This window comes from Sinohyriopsis cumingii, chromosome 13, assembly GCF_028554795.1.
Source record: "Sinohyriopsis cumingii isolate HCF-2022 chromosome 13, ASM2855479v2, whole genome shotgun sequence".
In the NCBI taxonomy this organism is placed as follows: Eukaryota; Metazoa; Mollusca; class Bivalvia; order Unionida; family Unionidae; genus Sinohyriopsis; species Sinohyriopsis cumingii.
In genome coordinates this window covers 50869459-50882622 of record NC_142973.1, presented here as the reverse complement: position 1 = coordinate 50882622, position 13164 = coordinate 50869459, and the positions used below count along the sequence as shown (strand labels likewise).

At 35.5% G+C, this 13164-nt stretch overlaps 1 protein-coding gene across 2 annotated transcripts in view; it reads right to left on the bottom strand.

Annotated features, from left to right (window-relative positions):
• The window catches only part of LOC149785537 (uncharacterized), a 236648-nt gene that overhangs the window by 220836 nt on the left and 2648 nt on the right, over positions 1–13164 (bottom strand). The window contains exon 1 of one of the 2 annotated variants that reach the window (XM_089931207.1): positions 566–673. The exons of the other annotated variant lie outside the window; for it this stretch is intronic. The gene's annotated coding sequence lies outside the window, so the exon portion shown is untranslated. Of the gene's footprint in view, positions 1–565; positions 674–13164 lie in introns of those variants that run through there. 2 annotated transcript variants of the gene reach the window in all.

The following is a 13164-nucleotide window of genomic DNA, read 5'->3' as shown; positions in this document are numbered from 1 at the left end:
AATAATAATAACTTATGCTAAGTATATTCCAAGACCTCTCCGGTGGCCTGGTAGTTAAAGCGTCCACCTTGGATGCGGAAGGTCTCGGGTTCTAATCCCGGCCGAATCATACATAAGACTTACAAAAATGATACTAACAGCTGCCTCACTAGGCGCTCACCATTAAGAGGTTAGTGTTAGGACTGTTCGTCCTGGTGTCAGGATAATGAGATTGGGTGGAACATCATGATACATGTCTGCGGCATGATAATCCAGTGCTAGACATCACTATTGCCTGCCACATTGCAGAAATCGTAGCGGTATGACATGAAAAATTGTTAAAGCTACGTTAAAATAGTCATTATCACAAACACACACACACACGCACACACACATTGTAGAATTGTATAAAGTTGGTAAGCTTGAAAGAAGATAATCATTTTGAATGTCATATTCATATCTAAAATGTAAAACGTATGCAGATGCATTTTTATATATCTGGAATTTTATTTCTTATCATTTCAATACAGTTCTTTCCGGTAGACTTCATGATGAGAGTTCACCTTTCTTATATTTGATTCCGTACCTCACTGCGTTCGCCAATGATGTGAGACGATATCGACACAGCTAGGAGTGACGCCTCCGAAAAGTAGGATCTAGCTTTCTATCACGTTCCTGTCTCCTTTCTGTCAATAAAAGAAGGCCAGCCATTACGTTGGACATGACAAAGAGAAGTCTCTAACAATGTGTAAAAGTACCAGCCAAATTCATTCTTAAAATGTCACGAGAAAATTCATTTCATAACACTGTTCCTACGGTTTGTGAGTATATCACATGATAAAGTATTGAGTTCTGATTGGATGACGACATTATTAAAGGAAAGTGCTTTTTGACCGTCAGATAACATGCCTGGTGATGGCCGGGTCATGACACCTTTTTGAACGGACATTACTGTCACACGCCGATTCGCCAAGAACATGATCTCTTTCTTGTTGATTGAAGAGGTGAGGTATAGTGCTCTTGCTCAGTGTTGGGCACTATACTGTATCCATCATAATTTACTAAAGGGAAATCGCAAGCGAAAGTTGAAGGAAGTGTTTATACACTCAGGTAGCTAACAACCGTTTGAAGCGTATATCTTTCCTTCTAGTGCATTGGTTTAAGGGTCCCTATCTTTAGGGGGGGGGGGGCACAAATGTCAGTCGCAGTCATGATGCAACAGAGCTTCCTCAATAAATGAATTTAAATTGTTGCATCAAGTACATATGATTGAATTTACGAATAACTCTTAACATTTGAAGATAAACTTATTGCTTTCTTATCATGTGTTCAGAAACAAAGCTATTGGAAAGGAAATGTTAATTGCGGCCATACTGCGATAGCGATTACTCACTATAACGACCACAGGTTTTATCGTCTTACCGATTAATCCATCAGATAACAGTTGAAGACCATGTCTAAATTTGACGGATTTTAACTTCGCATGGCGTTGCAAAGACTGGATCGGGAAGTCTTCTTTGAAAACACACGTTTATGAATAATTAGAGATAAACATTCTGGTCATTACTAAAATCTAGATGTTTAACTTTCTGCCATGCCAACTGTTGCTGTGTAAATCACGGTCGTGTTACGGGGAAAATATTTCCTTTTCACGTTGTCCAATGTGTTCTTGAAACACAAAATCGAACAATTGCAATGAAAAATATTGCACAATCTCGGTCAAAGAGTGCTAAAGGATCAGTTAAATGCTAACTACGGCGTACGTATTGTCTGTGCAGTTTCTTTATATCAATGTTTTCCTTTGCACCTGCGTTTGACAGTTTACTTTTCCAATTAAGTTTTAAATATCGGCAAGCTTGTGACTTTTCCTGACAACCACACCTGTGTTTATATCAGCACGTGCAGCTTATTATCTTCGACTTACAAGACTGCTTGCATTGTTGATGTATAGTAGTGTCATTATCAGATAAAATGTTTATTAATAGGGACGGTTTGTGAGGCTTCGGGCATCATGGAGCCACATATAGATTTCCGGCGTGTATCCATGGACTGTATTCCTATTCATTACAACCAGATACCATAAATAATTCTCAATGACGTCAAATGGCCTTATAATAACCCCCAACTGAAATAATGTTCCACCCATTTCCCGGTCATCCTGATATGTAAAATGTATGACAGAAAATATTTTTATATAAATATAATGATTTCCATAATCTTGTGTATCTTGATAATTTGATGTAACAATTAAAATTGCACGGTCAAAAGTATATTGAACAGTATTTCAGTGACCCAATCTCCTAATATGGCACCTATATTTATCACATATATAGAGGATCTCAAATGGATAACGATTTAATATTGAATTTATGAAACGAGTTGAATTGTACAGCTTTTGCTCGCCAAGGCTCACAAAAGCTGGACATTATTCAACGAGTTTCATAAATTTAATATTAAATCATTACCCATTTGAGATTCTTTTCATCACGTAGTTTTTATTTCAGTGGAAATTATTTAGATAGAAAGAAGAACAAATAATTTCGTTCATTATGACAGAAATTGTGCATAAAATATAGTCCCAAACAAAGTTAACTAGTAAAAGTAGATTGTACATTTTTAGAAACTATAAATCAAAGAAAAAGCTTCCATCCGAATAAACAGAACATTTTATGACGACAAAATCATTTTTCAAAAGAGAATGATTAATACGATGTGATGCCACATTGATACGGTAACAGTAGGCCTAGAGTACATGTTTACCCTAAAATGTCACTTGCAGAACTGTTGTTGCTGTATGGTTTAACGCCATTTTTCAGCACAAGATAGGCTATACATGGCGGCCAGTATAAATGGTGGAGGAAGAACCCGGGAAACCCCCGGAAAGAACCACCGACCCACGAGAAGCTACTGGCAAGCTTTCTCACATAACCACATTGGCCGAATCCGAGACTCGAACTCACGCAGACAGAGGTGAGATGGCAGTGATCCGTAACGGTGAGCGCTTTAGACCACTCGGCCACTCGGGGCCCCACTAAACGTTACATTTTTGCGATTTTTATGTGAAATATGATTACTGGATGCAGAAATTCCCATATTTACTGCAACGCATTTGTGACCGGATATTTACAGTATTTGACTGGAACAATAGACTAGACTGTACAGAATACGTAAACAAATTTCTTTTTGAGTCGGATTTGCATCCCATATACACTGCGCAAAGATGCTGTGGTTGGATAAAGTTATGTCAGTTAAGAGACCCATTTCTGTCCAAATTCTTCTGTGGAGAAAGGTGAGTTTATTTACTTATGTAAGTTAACATTTAAACCACGCTTGTATATACGGTGGATTCTATATCCATGTTACATATATACCGCTCCCTCTCCCCACCCCGCCATCAAATAAGCAATGCCCTTAGTTTTGCTTCTTATTGCTGTTCTTGTCTTGTAGTTTTAAGCCATGTTTCTCATTATGATATTGTTATACATGACATAACAAACCCCTGTAGGGTAACATATCCAAATTCATACAGCGGAGGTAATTTTTCCTCAATTTCCTTTCGCGAGTCGAGTTCAAAAATGTCTGCAAAAAATGTTCATTCCGTACCAAACATTCAAGAAGGCGGGGTTAAAAACGTTTTCCCACGATCCCAGCCAATCAGTAAAGAGGATACTGCACAATAATTTTACCGCATTATTTGGACCAATCAGAATAACATAAAGTGATATTTTAACGTGTGGTAATATCAAAAATATGAAACTGCACATACTATAGGAAAGCTATACATACTTTGATGATAATAACCTTTATTATCGTTCTGACGTCATATCAAGGTTGTATGTCACAAATGCCATTCAGCAACACCACGTAGTAACGTCAGAGAAAAAAGAAATAGTCATAAAACAGGTGATAAACACAAGTTCGCGTTAGTAGTATAGGGGAAATAATACTACTCGCGTTTCTTTGACACCAAATTTATGAAACACGTTGAATCATCCAATATATCATTCACTGTCAATAGCTCGTGGGATATAATATTATTAAACTCGTTTCGTAATTGTTTTTATTAAATGAACACTCATTTAAATCAGCTCTGCATATTTGACGACTCGGTATCTCGGTTTGGGATAACTTTGAAGTGGGTAAAACCATGACCACTAGAGGGAACAACCGGTTTTGGGAAGCCGAAATCTATAAACTTGCTGTGTCAAGGAATTGAACCCAGAATCTCTGAGATGCATTACCTGTGCGCTACCACTGGGCAATTCAGACCTCAAGCACACCTTTATGCCCCGTTTTGAGCCTTTGATGTCGCCTGGTGTAAGTGACTAATGTTTCTGTTGTAGTCTTTTTTATATGTGTACCGCCATTACGTTCATTACATCACGCTACATGTTCCGTTCGATAGCGGTTTGTCAGTATAACAAAGACTTACAGTACTAAACGTCCGGGCCCCGGATGGCCGAGTTGTCTAAAGTGTTCACCTTTACTGATGACTGCCACCTCACCGCTGCCCGCATGGGTTCGAGTGTCGGGCTTGGCCAATGAGGGTATGTGAGAAAGCTTGCAGTAGCTTCCCGTGTGTCCGTAGTTTTTACCGGAGTTTTCCCGGGTTCTTCTTCTACCAGTTATACTGACCTCCATATGCGGCCTATCTTGTTCTGAGAAATGGCGTTAAACCCCAAAACAACCAGCCAGCCAGCCAGCACTAAATGTTCTTATTAGAACCAATGTTTGCAGAGGGAACTGGAGTAGAGAGAGGGCTTTCTGAAATGTGAACCGGGGTTATAGATGATATTGTTCAGGAAAGTTTTACCTAGTTTTACGTATTGATATCTATTTTTCAAAAAAAAAAAACATCTGAAGAAAAGAAGAGTGTGGTCATGGAAGAACAAGAGATACCCTTTGTGCTCCTGCCTGATGCATATAGTATTGTATAATATGACTTGCTCCCTTGAGATCTTGATGTTGATTATTTCTTTGTCGTCTCGTCGAGTCTTTCAAGCCAGCCTTAATCTGGATTGGATTTTAATGAGGGATTCTGTCAGGTTTTCGCTTGTACTAGACACTAGATTCATCGCCCTTTTAATAGCATTCCCTTGCTTTTCTCGACAGAAAAAGATCAAAATACGTTGAAAGCTTGTCTCTTCAAAACTGACTTTAGGGATTTCTTTTGTGTTTGTAAAATACCTTGTCTGTGAGATTCGTGCCTAATTAAATTACAGCATAGAATAGAGACTGTTTATGTCATGATCATTCATGTTTGTTTCTGTATTAGACAAGTTTTAAAGATCAAATCACCGAGAGTGAATTCAGTCTTTAAATTCTCCCAACGCTTGATATGAATTCTGTAAGTGGGTTTTCTTTTCTCCAAAAAATTATTCAGACATCTAATCTCAGTGCCACGGCAAATTTGAATTCAAGCACTCCTTCTGATGCAAATGTATAATCGAAATTCAATAGCAGAGGTTCTTTTAAAATTTACAATAAAATGTTTGTATCTTAATGTGTGACTTAAAGAACCTCCTTGTACAGCCAAACAAAACGCCATTTGCAAACCTTTTCGCAAAAATGTACATAATGTCTCAAAATTGGGCTCAAGATCATGTCATCGAGAATTCCAGCACATTTATTCGTGTATAAGGGCAAAGATTTCAAGTGACTGCTGGGAATAATTTGAAAATCTTCGTACGTGTATGTGTGAATGGATGCCGCTGTATGTGTGTATGTGTGTGTATGCGAGAGAGTAAGAGAGACAAACAGACAGACAGAACAGACAGACAGACAGAGAATATGTTAAGAAATTATCACTTTCAATTATTTACTTTGTTAAAACACCATTTTGACAGACATTTTTGCAATTGGTCCATGTCTACACGGGAAGGGGTGTAGGCGAATGCAATAATGGAGCTATAACAAATTCGAAATTTTGACCCACATAAAACGAAAGTGGCAATTATACATTTGATATATTTCACATAATGATCTGCCATAATAACTTCATTTTTTTAATGAATTGGTAGGTTTTTATTTCAAATAAGAAATAAGAATTTTTTCTTAAGGATATCGCATTCTAATTAATAGTTTCGTGTTGGTTATCATTTTTGCGATGTACGATTTTTCGCATTTATAATATTGTTTCCTAACCGTTTGAAGAAATCGCATTTCGTTAGAAAGGTTTGTCTTTACATTGAAAGTGGTTATTAATTCCTTCAAAAGTATATATTATCTTGCCTGTTTTTTTCTGCTTCTTTTCGATACTTGAATGGAATTTTACACCATTCTCAGAACAAAGTGAATACTTTCCAAAAGTTTAAAGCTTTATATATATATATATATATATATATATATATATATATATATATATATATATATATATATATATATATATATATATATATATATATATATATATATATAGAGAGAGAGAGAGAGAGAGAGAGAGAGAGAGAGAGAGAGAGAAATACAGTCACTGAAATAAAACTGCCTCCTTATAATTGACAGATGTTTTATTCTCCTTTCTTTTTAATACACCCTAACTGTATCTACGTTATATATGTATATAATGTTCCACAATAACAAAATGTTGCGCTAGAAAAACTGGTTAAAGGCATATCATGGCAAAAATTAAATGGAACGTTATTATTTCGATATATTTCAATCATCAAAGCTGAAACTTAGAATTCCATATAGTTCTATTTATTCTCTTGTATTGATGATTAAGTAAATCAATGATTCTTATTTAATTACACCAAAATAATTCACGAAATCCACATAAACTCACAAGTAATTATGTTTTATCGTTGACTATAGGAGGCGACTATTTTATCATGGTCCAGTGATAAAGCCCCATCTAAATATGTCTTTGGCTTTACTAAAGAATGTGTTGTATATAACAAGTTTGATTTTGTATTTTAATCAATTAATCCTTTTTGGTCCTATTTTTGCTATGTCTGCAATTTTTTTGATAGATAAACTTACTTGGCATTATATAACCATGATTATGTTGATGTGCCGTTAAATCTTGCTCATCCATCCATCCATCCATCCATCCATACGTACGCACACACACACACACACACACACACACACACACACACACATATATATATATATATATATATATATATATATATATATATATATATATATATATATATATATATATATATATATATATATATATATTCTAAAAGCTAATTAGTTCTAATTTATTTATGAAACCTTCTAACTTTTTGACGAAACAAAGAAAGAAGAATATTGAATATTAATGTAAGTTGCAGGAAGCTATAGGTATTCGGTTCAAAATCGTTTGCTGCTGAAAGTGTCGTATACAAAGTTTATAAACAGTATAAGGCGTTAAAGGAAAACAATGACTTAGAATCATTCTTTCCAAAGACGGAAATAAGACCTTAGTTTTGCTCGCTTCCTTATCCATAATAGTCAAAAACTAGTACACATTTGACAGTATCATAGCTTAATGGTAATAAACTAATTTTAAACAAACGAACATTAATTTCATAGCAAATGTAATATTTATTTATTTAATATACTTAAATAAATATATTCTAAAAGATGTATTTCAATCAAAATTATCTGGCGTAAAACTAATAAAATCGGAGAGAGAGAGAGAGAGAGAGAGAGATTCACGTTTGCTTTGCAACGCGCTGATTTTCTAAATGTTACTGATAAAGGCGCCACGTATTTATTTCTCACGCTTTAATTTCTAATGAGTTCGTGTCAATAAAAGCAAGCGGTCTTCTTTGCTCCAGACCAATATATAAATAACTCGAGAGGTTAATTCCTTATCAGAAAGCACCACTGTTCTAATTTATTATTGCAAAGGAATCCGAATTGGTTCTCACTGTGTCCACCAAATTTAAGCGAAAGTTATAGAAATGTGTACCTATACTCATTTTGCTAAAATGTTTACAAGTTTGTGTTTCGTTGTAGTTGTAAACCGTCACGAAGACCTTATAGAAAATGTGTACATGTACACATTTTAGTTCTTTTGCATTGTAAATCTGTCGGCCGCTATCTGACATTGTTAATACTACAAAATATATTTCCGAAACAAAAATAGAAAAGATTATTCAGCACAAATATTGGGTTTATTTTAGTTAGTTATACCACTTGACATGCACAAGTTAAATATATTTCTGATAAAGCTTGTGATAAATTAAACTGTTTAGCAAAATTTAAATTTAAACTGGATCTATTGTCTTTGAACAAAATGCATAGATCTTATATCTTATAGCTGTATATGTAAGATATAATCCCTGGGTACCCATTTAAAAGCCTACCTGGATCGATAAGAAATCACACTTGATACTGTTTTATTGGTTATTGGCTTTATTGGTTATCGAATACGTATCACTTCTGGGTGACAGAGAGACGGAAAATACTTTCTTTAGACTGTGGAACATGTATTGATTTCTGATAACACATTTTAATTTAGCTTATAGAACTGAAAATGTATTATTTGGTCATTCAGACCAGAATGACATAATATATTGTTGATTTTTGCTAAATTTAATTAAGATGTTAAGACGTCTTAAAGATTAAATTAATCCCGAACAATTCAGAAAACTATTTTGTAGTTTTTAAGATAGTAAATACTATTATTAAAACTATACACACATGCCTGCACACACACACACACACACTGTATCTGAATCTTGATTTATATTGTTATATTTTCTTTATTTTTTAGGCGACAGAGCTATTATACCATGCTAAAGATGTCTTTTTACCAAGCCAATCCATACCTAGCGTGAATTCTGCCGGAAGTCACTTATTTCCCCTTACTTCCAAGGACTTCCCGACAACGATCGATGTCTACTGGAAATTCTAACAACTCGCCAAGGCTATACGTAATTTTCCTCTAATCAATGAATGACCACCAAAAGTCACAACTGCATGCCAATCTCTCAAATGCATGGTTTCTCCGGATTAGGTTTCCGTAACGTTGCGCACGTACTTCACGCCGTGAAAATATAAATACAACTCAAACACTATATACCGGGAACTATTTTCCTACTCTGTCCCTAGGTCCGTCCAATCACGACTATAAACTTGGTTTTACCTGTATCACTTCACCATATTTACCATCACAGCAACAATAAAAGGCATATCTGGATAATGGAACAATCCCTTCTCAATTATTCCATTGTACAAATATATGTCCCTATCACAAATGCTCTTATGGAAATACGCCACCAATCAATATAATCAGATTTTAATAGGACATACTTGGCTATCAGTCCCTATCACAAATAGTTCACATGGAAATACGCCACCAATCAACAAAATTAGTTATTGCAAGGAAATAATTTGCTAACAGTCTCTATCACAAATAGTTCACATAGAAATACACCACCAATCAACACAGTTCGATTGTAATATCAATTACTCGGTTATCAGTCCCTATCACAAATAGTTCACATGGAAATACACTTCTAATTAACATAATTATATTTTAATAAGAACTACTTGGCTCTCAATCTCTATCACAAATACTGCAAATGGAAATACACCACCAATCAACACAATTAGATTTTAATTGGAACTAATTGGCTCCATGTTCACTTATCTGACTCTGACGTGGACTCACTTCGAAACTAAATCATGACATAATGAAATCTCATCAACACTGTACTCTGTGACGGTTGCCCCTAGCAACTAGCTAATTACTCGGTCTGAGAAATATTTCCCTAACACCTATTTCCCATAATCAAACAAGTAATCACAAAAATCTAATAATCTATAAAAATGGAGACGTAAATACAGATGGCACATACCCTAGATTGAGACACTATAATAAACTAATATTTCCCCTAAATTTTCGTGCTACCCTCAGAGTGTGTATGCCTTACAATTTAGTCATCAATCCCTCAGAGAGTGTATGCCTTACAATTTAGTCATCAATCCGTCAGAGTGTATATGTCTTACAATTTAGTCATCAATCCCTCAGAGTGTGTATGCCTTACAATTTAGTCATCAATCCGTCAGAGTGTATATGTCTTACAATTTAGTCATCAATCCCTCAGAGTGTGTATGCCTTACAATTTAGTCATCAATCCCTCAGAGTGTGTATGCCTTACAATTTAGTCATCAATCCGTCAGAGTGTATATGTCTTACAATTTAGTCATCAATCCCTCAGAGTGTGTATGCCTTACAATTTAGTCATCAATCCCTCAGAGTGTGTATGTCTTACAATTTAGTCATCAATCCCTCAGAGTGTGTATGTCTTACAATTTAGTCATCAATCCCTCAGAGTGTGTATGTCTTACAATTTAGTCATCAATCCCTCAGAGTGTATATGTCTTACAATTTAGTCATCAATCCCTCAGAGTGTGTATGCCTCGCAGTTCAGGTGGCGGTTCGGGTGCCGGTCGTTTTCTGATCAGTTAGGACTAAACTTTAATATCTGACTCTGACACATAATAAATCTACTCATTACTGATTGCTAGGATTATGTATCGGCAAAATTGTACAAGAGGTTAAGATCTCAAGATATGTCATGACCAAAAAATATTCAGATATTTTATTCGTTCTGCATATGCTTGCTGTTGCAGTTCTGAATAACTGCCCATATCAAGTTTTTAAAAAAAAAATCTTTTTTCATACCTGTTATAGTTACTAACCGCCTTTCGTAACAAAGATTTAACAATTCGGTAAATCAAACCTTTTGTAACTGTGTTAGGCTACAAGTCCTCTAAAGATCAGATAGTAATTCCATTTCTGTAGGAAGCGTGATGGTATGAAACTAATGTGAAACATATTTCATATGGAGGTGCCAAACACTTCGTAGGGAAGTCGCACAAAGTATTGCGACTACGTGTGCAGTTCATAGCAATTTAGTCGTGTAAGTGGTTCAATGTGTATAGTCGTCTTACTGTTTAATAATTACCTTATGATGGAGTGTCACCGCCTCAAAGAGGGCTAGACATTTATTAATGATTAAGTGCTGTCCTTTCAGACTTTTTATGCCATTGATGACACTGTGCCTAATTCATCTGGTGTTTCAGAAATAAAGAAAGATTGAATCTGAAAAACCCATCAAAACCAAACGATAACTGGGCATAATCTTGGATGCCATCAAGTACATTGTGTCTCGTTGCAGCGTCGTTTTATTTGTCGTATATGATAAGTTTGTCCAGGGTAAATACTCCAGCTCATATCACAAAACCAAACAAAAAGCTTTCCTTACCACACAAGCTAAATAAATGCCCTATCGAGTTATAAAACGAATCCTATTTTAATTCAGATACATCGTACAAAAATCAAAGTCATAAAAAGGTACCTATTTGAAAAGATCAGCAACGGGAAGCCAAGATGGAATATGACGACTGATATGGACTCTTCAGATAGATAGTTTCTTAAACGATGTGCTCTTGAACACGTATTTGACTGTATCTCTATTTGCTGTCATGATATAGGAGTCACTTCTTGCCGAATTTTAACAATTTAAGCACAGTCTAAAAGTACATATTTGACAGTATCTCTATTTGCTTTCATAATATAGGAGTCACTTCTTGCCTAATTGTAACAACACTTTAGCACCGTATAAAATTCAGGTAGAAAAGAGATGAAAACTGCTGCTACGGCTTGTGCGGAATCTATTTTTCTCGATTATTGAAATTAATCAGAAACAGTTGCATGAATCAATGGATGAAGCCTAAAAGAGTTCCGGTTTCAAGGTATCACTACACTGTGACAAGCAGCTGTTACTGCATCCTACTGTAGACCCTAGGAAAATCAAATATATTTTCTCTGACATGTCCTGGAGATTTGTTAACCGGAAAAGAATGTTGCTTGCAATAAATACAAAGCGGCATTTCAGTCTAAGCAGAAAATAACATGTTTATAGGGTTCAGCCTCTTGACTTTGGCGTAGAACAGGGGTCGGCAACCTACAGCACGCGTGCCACAAGGTGCCAAAAATCTCGATTTTAACAGTGTTAATCTCTTACTGGTGGCACGCGCTCGTTCATTTTGTAATTAATCCGGACTAAAGTATCACGCTATGTAAAATAGGTTTCCGACCCCTCGCGTAAAATGTCAAAATAAAGAGGAGTGTTTCGGCCTGTTCCAGAAGTTCCTATACACTAAAATTTCATATCATTTCATTGAAATACAACCAAATTAAGATATATACATGATGCAGCTGAACACATAAGTATTAGATTTTGTCCAAACTGTAGACAATGAAGGAAATATAAGTGTAGCAATAAAATGACGATGCGTGTTGGACGACATGATCTTCATATCATGCCATACATTCTTGCTCTAAGCGGTGATTCAAAAACTGTACCTATTTCATTATATGTAAGAGATATTTAAGACCATAACGTCAACTGACTTACTCACCTACTTAGTTTAAACAATGATGATAAAGATTCCAATATGATGCACCATTTGTGCAAATTACAATGTGAACTAAATCAGGAAATTTCAATCAATCGTTTTCCCCTCATATATCATACTGTTGTAATTAGAATATATTTATTCAGATATGATGGTGAAATTATAAAATATTTGCCGGTATATAGTTGTTCTGGCAAACGAGCTATGATCGGCTATAATCGCTATATGTTTTATGCTGAAACGTTTGATGAATAATGTTGTTTTTACGTATCGAAGAGCTCCAAAGGTCACAGGTCATTCGGGTAAAGAAAGTCTCCATATAGAAGGGATTTTTACAGTTACACACATAAATAAGTTTATGTCTAATGTAAACTGAAACCTAATATCTGTATTCTCTTGAGCTTAAATAATTTTTCGGCAGGATTTTTAATGAGTACCGTTTTTGAATATAGCAAATTTTTACTCCGAATGACCTCTAACATTATGCAGTGAGATGTCAGTTATGTAGTTTATGCCCCAACCAGTTACATTACCCTGATAACAGGCCGACCAGTCCTAACACTAACCTCTTAATGCTGAGTTATAAGTGAGGCAACTGCTGGTACCATTTTTATAAGTCTTTGGTATGACCCGGCCGGGGTTCGAACCCGCGACCTACCACCTACCAAATACGGAGTTAGTCTGGAGTTTAATCATATAAATCCAGACTGTGCTTCTGACTATCGAGGCATACGATACAGAAAACGAGATGTACGAATCATACTTAGTCGGTAATACCTACACATTCTGACTATCGAGGCGTACGATACAGAAAACGAG